The following is an 11271-nucleotide window of genomic DNA, read 5'->3' as shown; positions in this document are numbered from 1 at the left end:
TCTCAGCTTTCCCATAGTCAATTTATCTTCCCACGAGCATCACCGTGCCAACGCCCTTCCAGAAACACAGCTGAAGCCAGCGGTGGTCAGGGGGTGCAGATAAGGATATTTCATCCACTGGGGGTTAAGCTCTTAAGGGGTCCGGGATCAGAGCCCCGCCTGTCTATCGGATCTCACGGAGTGTCGCTGTTGATTTGGTGACCAACTCAAAAATCCAAGATCTTGCATAGATTCTGAGGTTAAGGCTTTCAAAAAATATACTAGGTTAGAACTTTCTAATTAGTTTATATACAATATAAATGTATACTTAATGCAATATTTGGTGTTAAAGCATGTTATTGAGGTGAATTTTATATTATCGTTACATTGCACTAGTTACAGTGTAGGTCACGTGGAATCTACGATTCATGTACCAAGCACGTGAAGCTAAAAGGGGGGCAAGAAACCGAATACTGGGTCGGTCATTCGAATCACTGAGTATTAACATTAATATAATGAATTATTTCAAACTGTTAAGTAATATATATGTTACGGGGATATATCAGCATAGTTAGATTTATTTAATTCAATAGCACTGGTTAGATTTTCCCGTTGATGTTGTTATTCGGATAATAACTATTTAAGCAGATACATGGTAAGAGCTGAAGCAAACCAATGAAAACTAAAATTAAAAATGTGGAGGACATCCACTGATGCTCAGATGAGGAAGCATGGAACATTTCGTTGAGTCTGAATTTCACTTAGTGCAGTCTCCATTGTTACGGTTCCCTGGGGTTTAAAAGGTACAAGGCGAGGCGACCCCCCACCCCCGAAGAAAAAAACATGTAAAATAAATTTTAAAGAAAGAATGTAAGATGCAGTTCATCGGTGAGGCCGAAGGGGGAGCCCTAGGGCCCTGCACAAAGCCGGCCGTGAAAGGGGAGGAGCAGATGGCGAATAAAGTAGCCGCGCGCTGTACCTCGCGAGCCAGTCGCCCGCATTTAAGTATCGAGGCTGTTCGGGCCGCGGGATCAGATCAGGAGCAGCCGCGGCGGGGTCTCCAACTCCGGCATACTCGGTGGACGGTCAGTCGCTGCAATGGAGTAGACAGTGCAGATGGGCGACGGTGCGCGATAGGTAAAGGGACGAGAAGAGACCATACGCTACTTTTTATTTTCCTTCAGTAGAATGAACGAGCGGCGCTTGCTGGGTTAAAGAGACCCTTGCTGACTGAGCTCCACAGCGAAAAGCAACGGCGAACAAGCCCTCTCACGACCAGCGAGGTAAGGGGCAATGCTTAAAACATGTGCGGTGCCGTTTGCATGCAGGAGCGGGCGGAACAGGAGGTGCGCTGTCTCTATTAACGAGGTGCCATGAGGTACGTGTTTCTACGCCCCCTTGTAGAGCATCGTAATACTGTTCTATGGGGCGTGCAAGTCCCTCGTTGTGCGCAAGCGCCCCGACGTGGGAGAAAAACTTCCTGCTTGTCACCGCCTGTCACAGTGACATTGTCACCAGATAACGGGGATAGAGATGTGGCCACGTCCAACGGGTATCACCGGCACCAAAAAAAGAGGTGGCTTGGCCCTCTCATACTCGCTGGGATGTGACTCGGGATGGGCATGAACTGTCGGGTTTTGCGGAACACACTGTGTTTTGGTCGTGACATATAATAAATCCGTGGAAAAGTACGAAAAGCTCCAGAGAAACTGGCTAATTTATGTTTAGCTTTCAGTCGCAAATCTATTTATGAACATTTTGTAAAATAGCTTATATAAATCACTCTTGTTTACAACTAAGGTATTTTTGTAATATAACCAACACGGTGAACCTTTTGGATTTTTACAATTTTGTTTCTTTTCTGAATGTGCTAAGGAGACATCTTAAGCTTAATTTCGCATATTGTATTTTTTTTCAGTTTTGTGTTGTTTTTTTCTTAACCAGTCAGTTCATTTGTGTAATCCTGCTTATTATAACAAAATGCTGGGGCCTTGGGGACTCATAGGTTGCGATTAAAGTTGGGGCTTGATGTACCTGTCACTACTCAGGCTGTTCCAAAGGTCCAAATATTGGTGAAAAACACAGACACGAATAGTGAAAGAACTTGATTTTAATGGTTCTCAGCCAGCTGCGCGTGGAAAGGAAGAGAGAATGATGCTTTAACATCTCCCAGAAAGGACACTGTACTTTGTAAATTGGAATAAAATGCATTTTGAGAAGGTCAGAGAAAGCAGCGTTGAAGATGTTGAACAGTAACATGCGTTCGCCTTGCGTTTATGTCCTGGGCTTGTGCGATGGTCAGTATGTAGAATCAAATAAAATATACTTTCCCTAGGAGACTGACAAAGAATGAAAAAGACTTAAGATGGGACAACACACAGCTCTCATTCATTCTTCTTTCTTAAAGTTACTGCTTTTCTAGCAGCTGGTATGTTTACGTGTGTGAACGCCGAATCCTCAGAGCCAATGCTGAGTGACGATCGTGGAAAAGAGAGGTTAACCGTTGGCTGCTGTGGAACCAAAAGAAATTCTTGTTAGCTATATTTAACGGGGGGTTTCATACAGCTAGAACGTTGGCGTTCCAGTCCAAGCCCGAAGTGCGGCTCCTGTGACACTGTAGCTACAAACTGCTCCGGGTTCTGCGGGTGACGGCAGCGTCACGGCTTCCCGTACAATGTGAGTGTGTCTGATTGTGCTAAAACACACCTGACCATTCGGGATAGAAAGGGCCCCGATGTTTGTTTAAGTTTAAACCGCAGAGACTGCTGGGAGATGAGTCTGAGATTTGCATTTTAACGTCTCTTATTAATAGCTGTTGAGCATGTGGGGCTCTTGGTGTGTTTAAAGGTTTAGGTAAAAGGTGTCTTCTTACATCTTTGATCTCTATAGAAAAATATAGCATTTGACAGCATGTTAAATGGTGAAATGATATAAATGTGTAATAGTTCGCATATTCACACATTTTCTTAGCAATTCTGATCCCAGAACTGTAAATTGCAAATGGCCTCCAAACTAAATAACAACTTGAAAGTCGACATGATACAATATTATACTATATGAACTAATTAGCACTATTGCATAGAGTATCTTCTTTTAAGGGCAGCTATTCCGGTAAACCATGTACAGTTTTCAGTTATATAGTAGGGCCTATATCTTTGGAAAATAAAAGAATAATAAAAATTATTAGCACAAACACAATGTCTTTGTGTCCTTTTGTTTTTCTCATTATACAATGTTTTGAAACTCACCTGTTAGTAAAAAGATCTTACTAGTGAAATAGTAATGAAAAAATGACACTTTACTATTAATTATATTAATATTTAAAAATTAATTTTCATATACTCAAATGTAATCATACACACACCTTCTCCAGATGTTGTGCTTATGTTTCTAAGTTGAAGAGTGTGACACTTTCAACAGTGCATTTTAAACATAATGTTCATAACATGAACTATACTGTGAGTAAAGATGGCCGACTTGAGCTGCACACTGCCTAGTGTTCGTCATTTCGCCAATCCTCGGTAATAATACGCGTGACCAGTGAAGGTGCCCGTTCGTACCGTTCATTATTACGAAGTTAATAATTTGCTTTAGATAAATGTAATTTATTTGTAGCATTTAATTGTAATTTGTTTCGTTGTTTACAAAGGTCAAAAAACAATTTCTCTGAACCACTTTCTATAAACAAAGACAAATCAAGTTCTCCATCTCTCAAGAAAGTCATGAAATATTTATTTGTTTCGATTTGAGTCTTATTTTATATGCACGTGTTTTCCAGCACATCTACGCACTACCATAATGGAGTTTTAAAGGGTTTATATATATGAATGTGTGTGTGTGTGTGTGTTTTGGAAATTGTGCAAAAATCCCAAAGGCCAAAACATAATTAATTACATTATAAACTGGCGTTTCATAGATATCGCATGTCGCCTGTCTTATGAATTTAGTAGTGGACGAAATGTTCCATTTATATTTTACAACTGTATAAAATTAAATTCACGTACTATAAGAAGTGCCCCTTTTTGCAATCGATTTCCGTAAAATGCACAAAAATATTTTTAAGCCCCCTTAGAACATTTTAAATTCAGACTGTATTTACGTGGTTTACAAGAGAAATCGGTAAAATGTGTAAAATTTCTAATTCAGGGAGAGAAAGAATACATCGTAGGTGTCAAGTTCAGGACATTGTGCGTAAAATGTGCGATATGCCCATGTGATGCGTTTCTCTGTAATAGCGTACAATAGGAACGGAAAATCACAATGCTGCGTGCAGTCTACCGACGGGAGAACTGCGTTTCTTTGTTAAACAGAATTAACACTAAAACCTGTCTACTTTTATACCTTGTAATGATCAAATCATTTTTTTTCTGGAAGACTGATTCATAGCCCCTCGATTCTCCATATCCTGCTGTATTTTCTTAATTGATGTTTCTGAGACATAGTCCAGCAGGTGAATCTATTTTGCAAACGCCTTGATTTGGGCTGTATTGCTGACTTTGCCAGATGGTTTGGTTGACACTTTTCCATTCAGATTGTCTGTGAAATCAGGTGGACCATTTCTGCTTTGCTGCGGATTCTCGTCCTGGAATTCCATAATGGGAAACACATGTCTAGCTATGCACAAACACTGGATTGGATCCATAAATAATAGTGGCTGCCATATTCATTCTTAAAAACCCTCCATCCAAAAGTCTTAGAATTATCATGGATTGCGCTGTTACGGGTATTTATCGAGATACTGTCTGTATTGTTTGGAATGATAGTAACATGCAAACACTCCAAACGCACGTCCCCACAAAAGAAAGGCAGAATTCCCTGATTTTCAATTGATGAGTAACAGATATATTATCACACATTGTAACAATGATGGTATGTAAGCCTGCAGGATCTTATTAAATCCAGTCTTTTTTTTTCCAAATCGGAGATGCATTTTGTGCTCTTATTAATTGTTCTTAAATATTAAATCAGATTTAATTTCCAAACTAACTGTGAGGCTTTGCTTCATGTGCCTGTACTGTTACACTAAACACAACAAACACACAGGGCAGGATTCGAGAGCTAGGCAGAGGTTCAGTTAATTATGGAACTATATTTTTACCCCTTATGCTGTGTATCTTAAATACATTTAGGGACTTTTTGAATGTTGGGGCAACCTGAATATACCTTCAGACCAAATGTATTGGCGATAAGCCGCTGGAATCATTGTCCAGAAGTAATTGGGGTCTGTATGTCTTTGTCTGCATCCATGTATGGATAAAACCAAGTGTTTGTCCTAATTACATTTGTACTGAAAGAATTCCGGAAGAATTACAGATCACTGTTTTCTAAGTAGATTTAGAGGCCCCAGCTGGACAGGAAACATCCGGAAGAATATTGCAGGGTTGCTTTAACGTTCTGCTTATGCACTTTGTCCCCGATGGCCCTCGATGGCGCTTTGTTAAAATACAGTTTAATAACGGGGGAGTTCTGCCTATGTCGTCTATAAGGAAGACCGGCTCTGTGACCGAGGATGGTCATATGCTAATCCGGCATTGAACAGGGGAAAATAGGATTTTCTGTGGTTTCACAATCTTAGAAGGACTGTTATCAATTAAATGCTCTGTTGTAAATTAAATCAATTAAAGGCTCGTTATCAGTTAAACATGTGTTTACCACTGGCATGCAATGCATCACACATGCACGTGATTCAGAGGCGGTCTGATGCGGTGGGATGAAGCTTTGCTACATTCAGTGTAACAATTGGGAGAGATGCTACTTTTGGCCATTTTAATATTTATATGAAGGACCAGGTATGGGATGAGCGTTCGGCCCAGATGTGGAATCAAGGTCTCGTCCCTTGGTTTGTGCTGCATGTCCAGAGCTTCCCGATGAACTTTTGTCTGAAGGGTTTTTGGGATGAATCGGCTGCCAAATTGGCTGCTAATTGGCTACAGTAAATTATAGGATGTTGGCGGGAAGCCATAGTCAGTCTGAAATGTTATTTATCGATATCTGTATTGGTTGTAATGGGAAAAAAAATTATTGTTTTGAAATACCCTGCATACAACCCCACGTTTACAGGTATTAGAAGAGGCTCGGATCTTCTCCTGCCTTTATCTGCCTGCATTTGTCTGCCTGCCCTGTGGTCTATGAACAGGGCAGGTTGGGTCTGTGCCTTAACTAATCCGTGTCATTCGAAGAAGAAATGTAGTCAGTGATCCTTCACCAGACAGTCGAAAAAACCAACTGAGGGGACAAACACCGGGTGTGTCTATCAAGTAACAGTCGCCACGCGTGGTGACACATTCCCGACTGTCAGGTCACGCATGGGGATGCTGGCTGTGGCTGGAAGGCAGGTCTCAGTGGTGGGGACGGGTTACGGAGGTGATCTACCCGCATTTGTCCAGAGGCCAGTGGCTCTGCTGTGAAGAGGTTTAATCTCAGGTGGTGTTGTTCTTAATGCCCCCCCCCCCTTTCATTACTGTTCTTTCAAGCCCCTCCCTTATTCTTTTACATGTAATTATGTGCTGGTTTTATTTACTATTTTAAATGACCACTCCATCATTTCTGAAGCTACTGTCTTTTCCATATCAAGACAAAATGTGGGTTAGAGGACTACAAGGCGCATGAAGAAATTATTTAGGTGCGATGTAATAATTTTTCGTGGCTGCGACAAACTCGAAGTGATTATTACTCAGTCTCACGGATAAATGGTTCTCTTTGCAGCTCTGTCCGGTTTTCTGGCTTGAATCAGTTGTCTGTATCTTCCTCCCTGCTGGGCTCCCCGCCGACCTCTCTGTCTAGAAGAGGGCATTTATCATTTTATGATTTTTTTTTTCTCTACATCCTGCCAGGTAGTTGTCATCTGGGAAGCCGCCGTTTTTTAGCCAGGGTGGGCATTAGGCACCACTGTGGTGATTTGGAGGTGTTGCGCCCCGTGTGGTGAGGGCGAGGGAGGGGGGGGGTTTGCTGGCAGTGTCATGATGCACAAAAAATGTACCTTATTTTCTGAAGCACGTTTCTGGATTGGCTGCCGGTAATTAACATGTAAAATCTAGGGCCACCAAGTGCGTGAAAGATGTACCTAACTCACCACCTAATCAACACAAATGTGGGCAATAAAATAATAAAGCGTTAAATAATGTAACGGAATTAAAGGAGTACTGCTGTTTTATTGAAAGGGTTTCATAAAAATGAATTACAGAAAGTGATATTTATTTTAATATGTAATTCCAGTTATGTTTTATAAACTTGGGCAGAGTAATTAAATTAAATATCATATTAATTAACGAAATGAAATTTCGGTGCCAGTTTATCGGAAATTGATCGTATATCTTCTCGATTAAAGCCACAGATAAAGCTCGGTCTGTCACGATGGATGTCGCTAATTAAACCGGTTTTTGGTTTCTTTGCTCATCCTCCGTTACACGATACTCTATGTCCACCTACAATCTGGAGCGTGCACATTGTGTATGTTATCGGCTTTTTTTCAGAAAAATTTCCGATCTGACAATTACGCAGGATTTTTGGCTGGATAATTCGCCGCTGCGAAGGTGCGCACGGATCCTGGCGCAGAACGAGGAGCGGAGTGCAGGGGAGCTGTAGACACTCAGCGCGCATCCACCTTCCATGCTCGCTCCGCAATAAATAAACGTACTCATTTTAAGCATAACTTTAGCAGTGTACCTGTACGATACTGTCCAAATTCACGAGCACTGAAGTCCCAAAAAAAAGCAGTTTTGTCGTGAAACTGTACCAACTTCCCATGGCATATTAGATAGGCTACATACTACACATACCTCTAAAATACACGTATAATCATACATGTACAACAGAAAACAAATGATAATGGCTTTTTAAACTGAGTGATATGTCCTGATAATTTAAAGCTTTTTCCAGAGCGCAGAGGAGCAGGATAGCACAATAACTATACAAGGATACTATTCTTTAAAGCATGCATGCATCTATTCTACTGTGAATACGGTATTTACATTATTGCAATATTGAAGTCCTCGTAGCATTCATAAGACACTCTTACATCAGCAAACCCCAGCCTTGATGTAGAAGGCATTCAACTGTAAAGGTAGCAAAATAAATTATGCATTAAAGGGGAGGTCCATTAAATCTGATATCTTGAAGGGGTTCTGGAAACCTGACACTTTCCTAGCTGGTGAACAGACCATCTTTGTAGTGAGCCGGGTCATTAAAATCTTTTGAATGCCACCCTTTTGGGACGGTAAAGAATATATATATATATATATATTTAATTTTGTGATTCTTCGTGATCAGCTGAATGTTAAACCCAACCTGTCAGTATAGTTCCATAGACTATAATTGCATTGATCGTATGTGAATACCGTTCTTTCTTCTGGAAAGGATCTCCATCTTACATGTGCATTTGCTTGACATGGTCACTGCTGTTTTTGTGATTTGTGTCAATATAAAAATGCTGCCATGTTCAGGTTTTACTGTGTTTCTGTCCGGGTTTGCTTCCCGTCTGCTAAACATGATTTCTTTGACAACACGGACATTTTGGTAGAATGATTGCTCAACCTAACTTAACTTACTGTCAAAGTCATATTCCAATGATACATTAGATATAAAAGCTCAATAAAGATTTTAATTATTTTAAGTTTTAATAAAATATAGGCCAAAAAATATTTCTAAAGCCCATTATCTACAGAGCCCCCGAAGGCACCTGTGCAAAAAAATTAAAATGATGTTACTTTCGCGTACGCACGAGACAGTTTCGCATGCGCACGTGAAAGTAAGATCATTTTATTTTTTGCACCGGTGCCTTCAGGGGCTCCGTAATTATCAATTTTGATATGGGAATATTTATAACAGTGGATAAATAGTTTTAAAATACGGTAAATATGTACAGCATGCGAAGCATAAATTGATCTATTTAAAATTCTTGTCTGTACAAGGTAAGTTATGTTGAACAGATAGTGAAGATGTAGTACTTCAAATACAGCAATAACAGTGTTTGCAAACAAAGGAGCCATTCAAGTACCAAAAACAACGAAAATAGCACAGTATTCTGTAAACAAAAGTAGCCATTCACTAAACATAAGCGAAAACAGGATAGTATTCATAAACCAAAGCTAACCATTCAGGATATTGTATTTATAAATCAAAGATGAAAACAAATAGCTAACCCTTTAAAAACTAGTTACATTGTAGTTGGTAATAGATTACAATTATATTGATAAACTTGTTGAATTTCATGTCGCCAGATTCCAGCCCCGCTACGAGCGTTTCCGTGGCGCTATCAGTCTCACGTTTTTTTAAGGGTAACAGGCAGAGCTTTCGCCTGCCATGTCAGGAATGTGGCTTTGAAGGTGATAGAGGCTGGAGCCAGATCCAGGAGGATTAAAATGATAAACGATTAGCGTGCTCTGGTTTGGATCTATGATATTGCTGTTCTTGGAGAAAAAGTATTATCGGAAAGACCTGACTTGTTTTGAAACAAGATCACATCTGACCCGAAATGATTTAAAAAAATTGCTTTTGAGAGATGGTTGAAGACAGCAGTTCTCAGTGGTGGAGGAATGAGTGAGGCTGGGATGAAGGGGCGAATGTGTCGGTTATCTGGAGAGGGGAAAGGAAAGCAGACCCTGTAAAAATGCCAGATCAGTTAAGTGAGGCGAGCTTGGGTTTCGGGGGCACAGAAAATGTGGCGAGGGCAGAGAGATCACCATCTGATGTCTCCATGTGTTGTGAGGTCAGTCCAGGCTTTGAGGGATGTGGACAAATGGAGAGCTGACAGAGAGATAGCCATGTATGATGTTCTTCGCTTTAGGGGACCAGGTAGGAAATTTCAAAAGTGTCACTATGTCTGGTGATCTGAAACTCAGAGGAGATTGATGGGGGTCCATGTGACTGTATTTCCGATGGGGGAGCTGACCTTCTGAATCTGAGATTGTCACGTATGCTGCGGTAGGAATCTATACCAAATCGGTGCAAAAAAATAAGATGAGCATTATTGTGTTTCTGTGTGTCCTGCAGCGTGGATAGCAGTCAGTTGTCCCATCTAGATAATGCTGGTTCTTATAGCATCGAGGATTAACGGGAAAAGGGAGATTAGAAATGCCAGAGGGGTGAGAATCACATTGGACATGCAGGGCGTGTTGATGTAGCAATTCGAAAGACGACCATAATATGTAAAACGCAAATTCCGTGCATACGGATCATAACAAAAATATCTCTGATCTCAGAGGGGCACAATTCTTTGGAAAACAAAGAAATTCTCAGTTTATGGTGCATACTGTTTATCTTTCGTTTTTCCCGGAGATGTTTTAAATCGCCAGGTGATGGACAAAATGAATTTCATTATTGATGTTTTTAGCTGGAATTCCCAATAAAGAGAATTCTGTAATAATCTCGAGCCACGTAAGTCATCCGTTCTACAAACCCGTACGTAAGTCAAATTTCGTATGTCGGATTTATCTCTCCATAGCCTTCAAGACACCTTACAACAAAAACACGTAATACAAACTGTACTAAAGAACACGTGGTAGAATTAGTGGCCGTGTGGCTGGTACTGCCAGACTGGGGTGAATGGAAATGGTGGCCCCATGAAGGGTTGGTGGCCCCTTCTCAGTGGAGATTCCGGTGGCTATTGATCAATTAGTTTGAATCACTGACGCATGTTATGAATGGTAACCAAATGTTATATATACCCTTTACCTGGCTTGCAAATCAGTCTCGCTCAAAGTGTGCAACTTTTTTTTTATGACTAGGCTACAAACATTTATAACGTATACCTTAAGGATATTTCACAAAGATAAATGGTATATTTGTAACATGTTATCATTAAGAATCAGAGCCTTTGTTGGTTATATCTTGCATGTGTAATTTTGGCTCCATACAAAACCTTTTAAAATATTTCCGTTTTTTTCCGCATAACTTAAGCAATATGACATGATTATTAATTTACTACAGTGTCAACGCAGTGGACCCAAAGACAGACGCAAAAATTAAAACCCAGTTTAGAAAATAATTTTTTTTAATCAAAACCACAAACATTTGACGAGGCACCACTTGATGACAGGGATACATTGTATCTTAAGGCGATTTCACCACTGTGTGAACATCACGTACTTACACAAACCGAGATGGATTTAGCCTTCTATACAGCTAGGGTATACTGTTTGACGTAAATAACGATAAAAAGTACAGTTTAGTAAATACATAAACCATAATGGGAACGTTTATAAAGTGCGGGATACTTGTGCCGCTATAGTAGCTAGTTATAAGTCTGCTTTGATGTTTTCTGAGTGCCTGATTGTGTTAAATGCAAGTAAGAAT

General features: G+C 40.3%; 1 protein-coding gene across 2 annotated transcripts in view; it reads left to right on the top strand.

The window, feature by feature from the left end:
* Window positions 1–928: 928 nt before the first annotated feature.
* Window positions 929–11271, top strand: part of LOC125714579 (kelch-like protein 29) — a 158980-nt gene continuing 148637 nt past the window's right edge. For both annotated transcript variants that reach the window (XM_048985306.1, XM_048985305.1), the window contains exon 1: window positions 929–1262. The gene's annotated coding sequence lies outside the window, so the exon portion shown is untranslated. The remainder of the gene's footprint in view (window positions 1263–11271) is intronic.

The sequence above is a fragment of the Brienomyrus brachyistius genome, chromosome 19, assembly GCF_023856365.1.
Source record: "Brienomyrus brachyistius isolate T26 chromosome 19, BBRACH_0.4, whole genome shotgun sequence".
Lineage (NCBI taxonomy): Eukaryota > Metazoa > Chordata > Actinopteri > Osteoglossiformes > Mormyridae > Brienomyrus > Brienomyrus brachyistius.
Note: the sequence above shows the minus strand (reverse complement) of the source record. Positions and strands in the feature narration are given on the sequence as shown.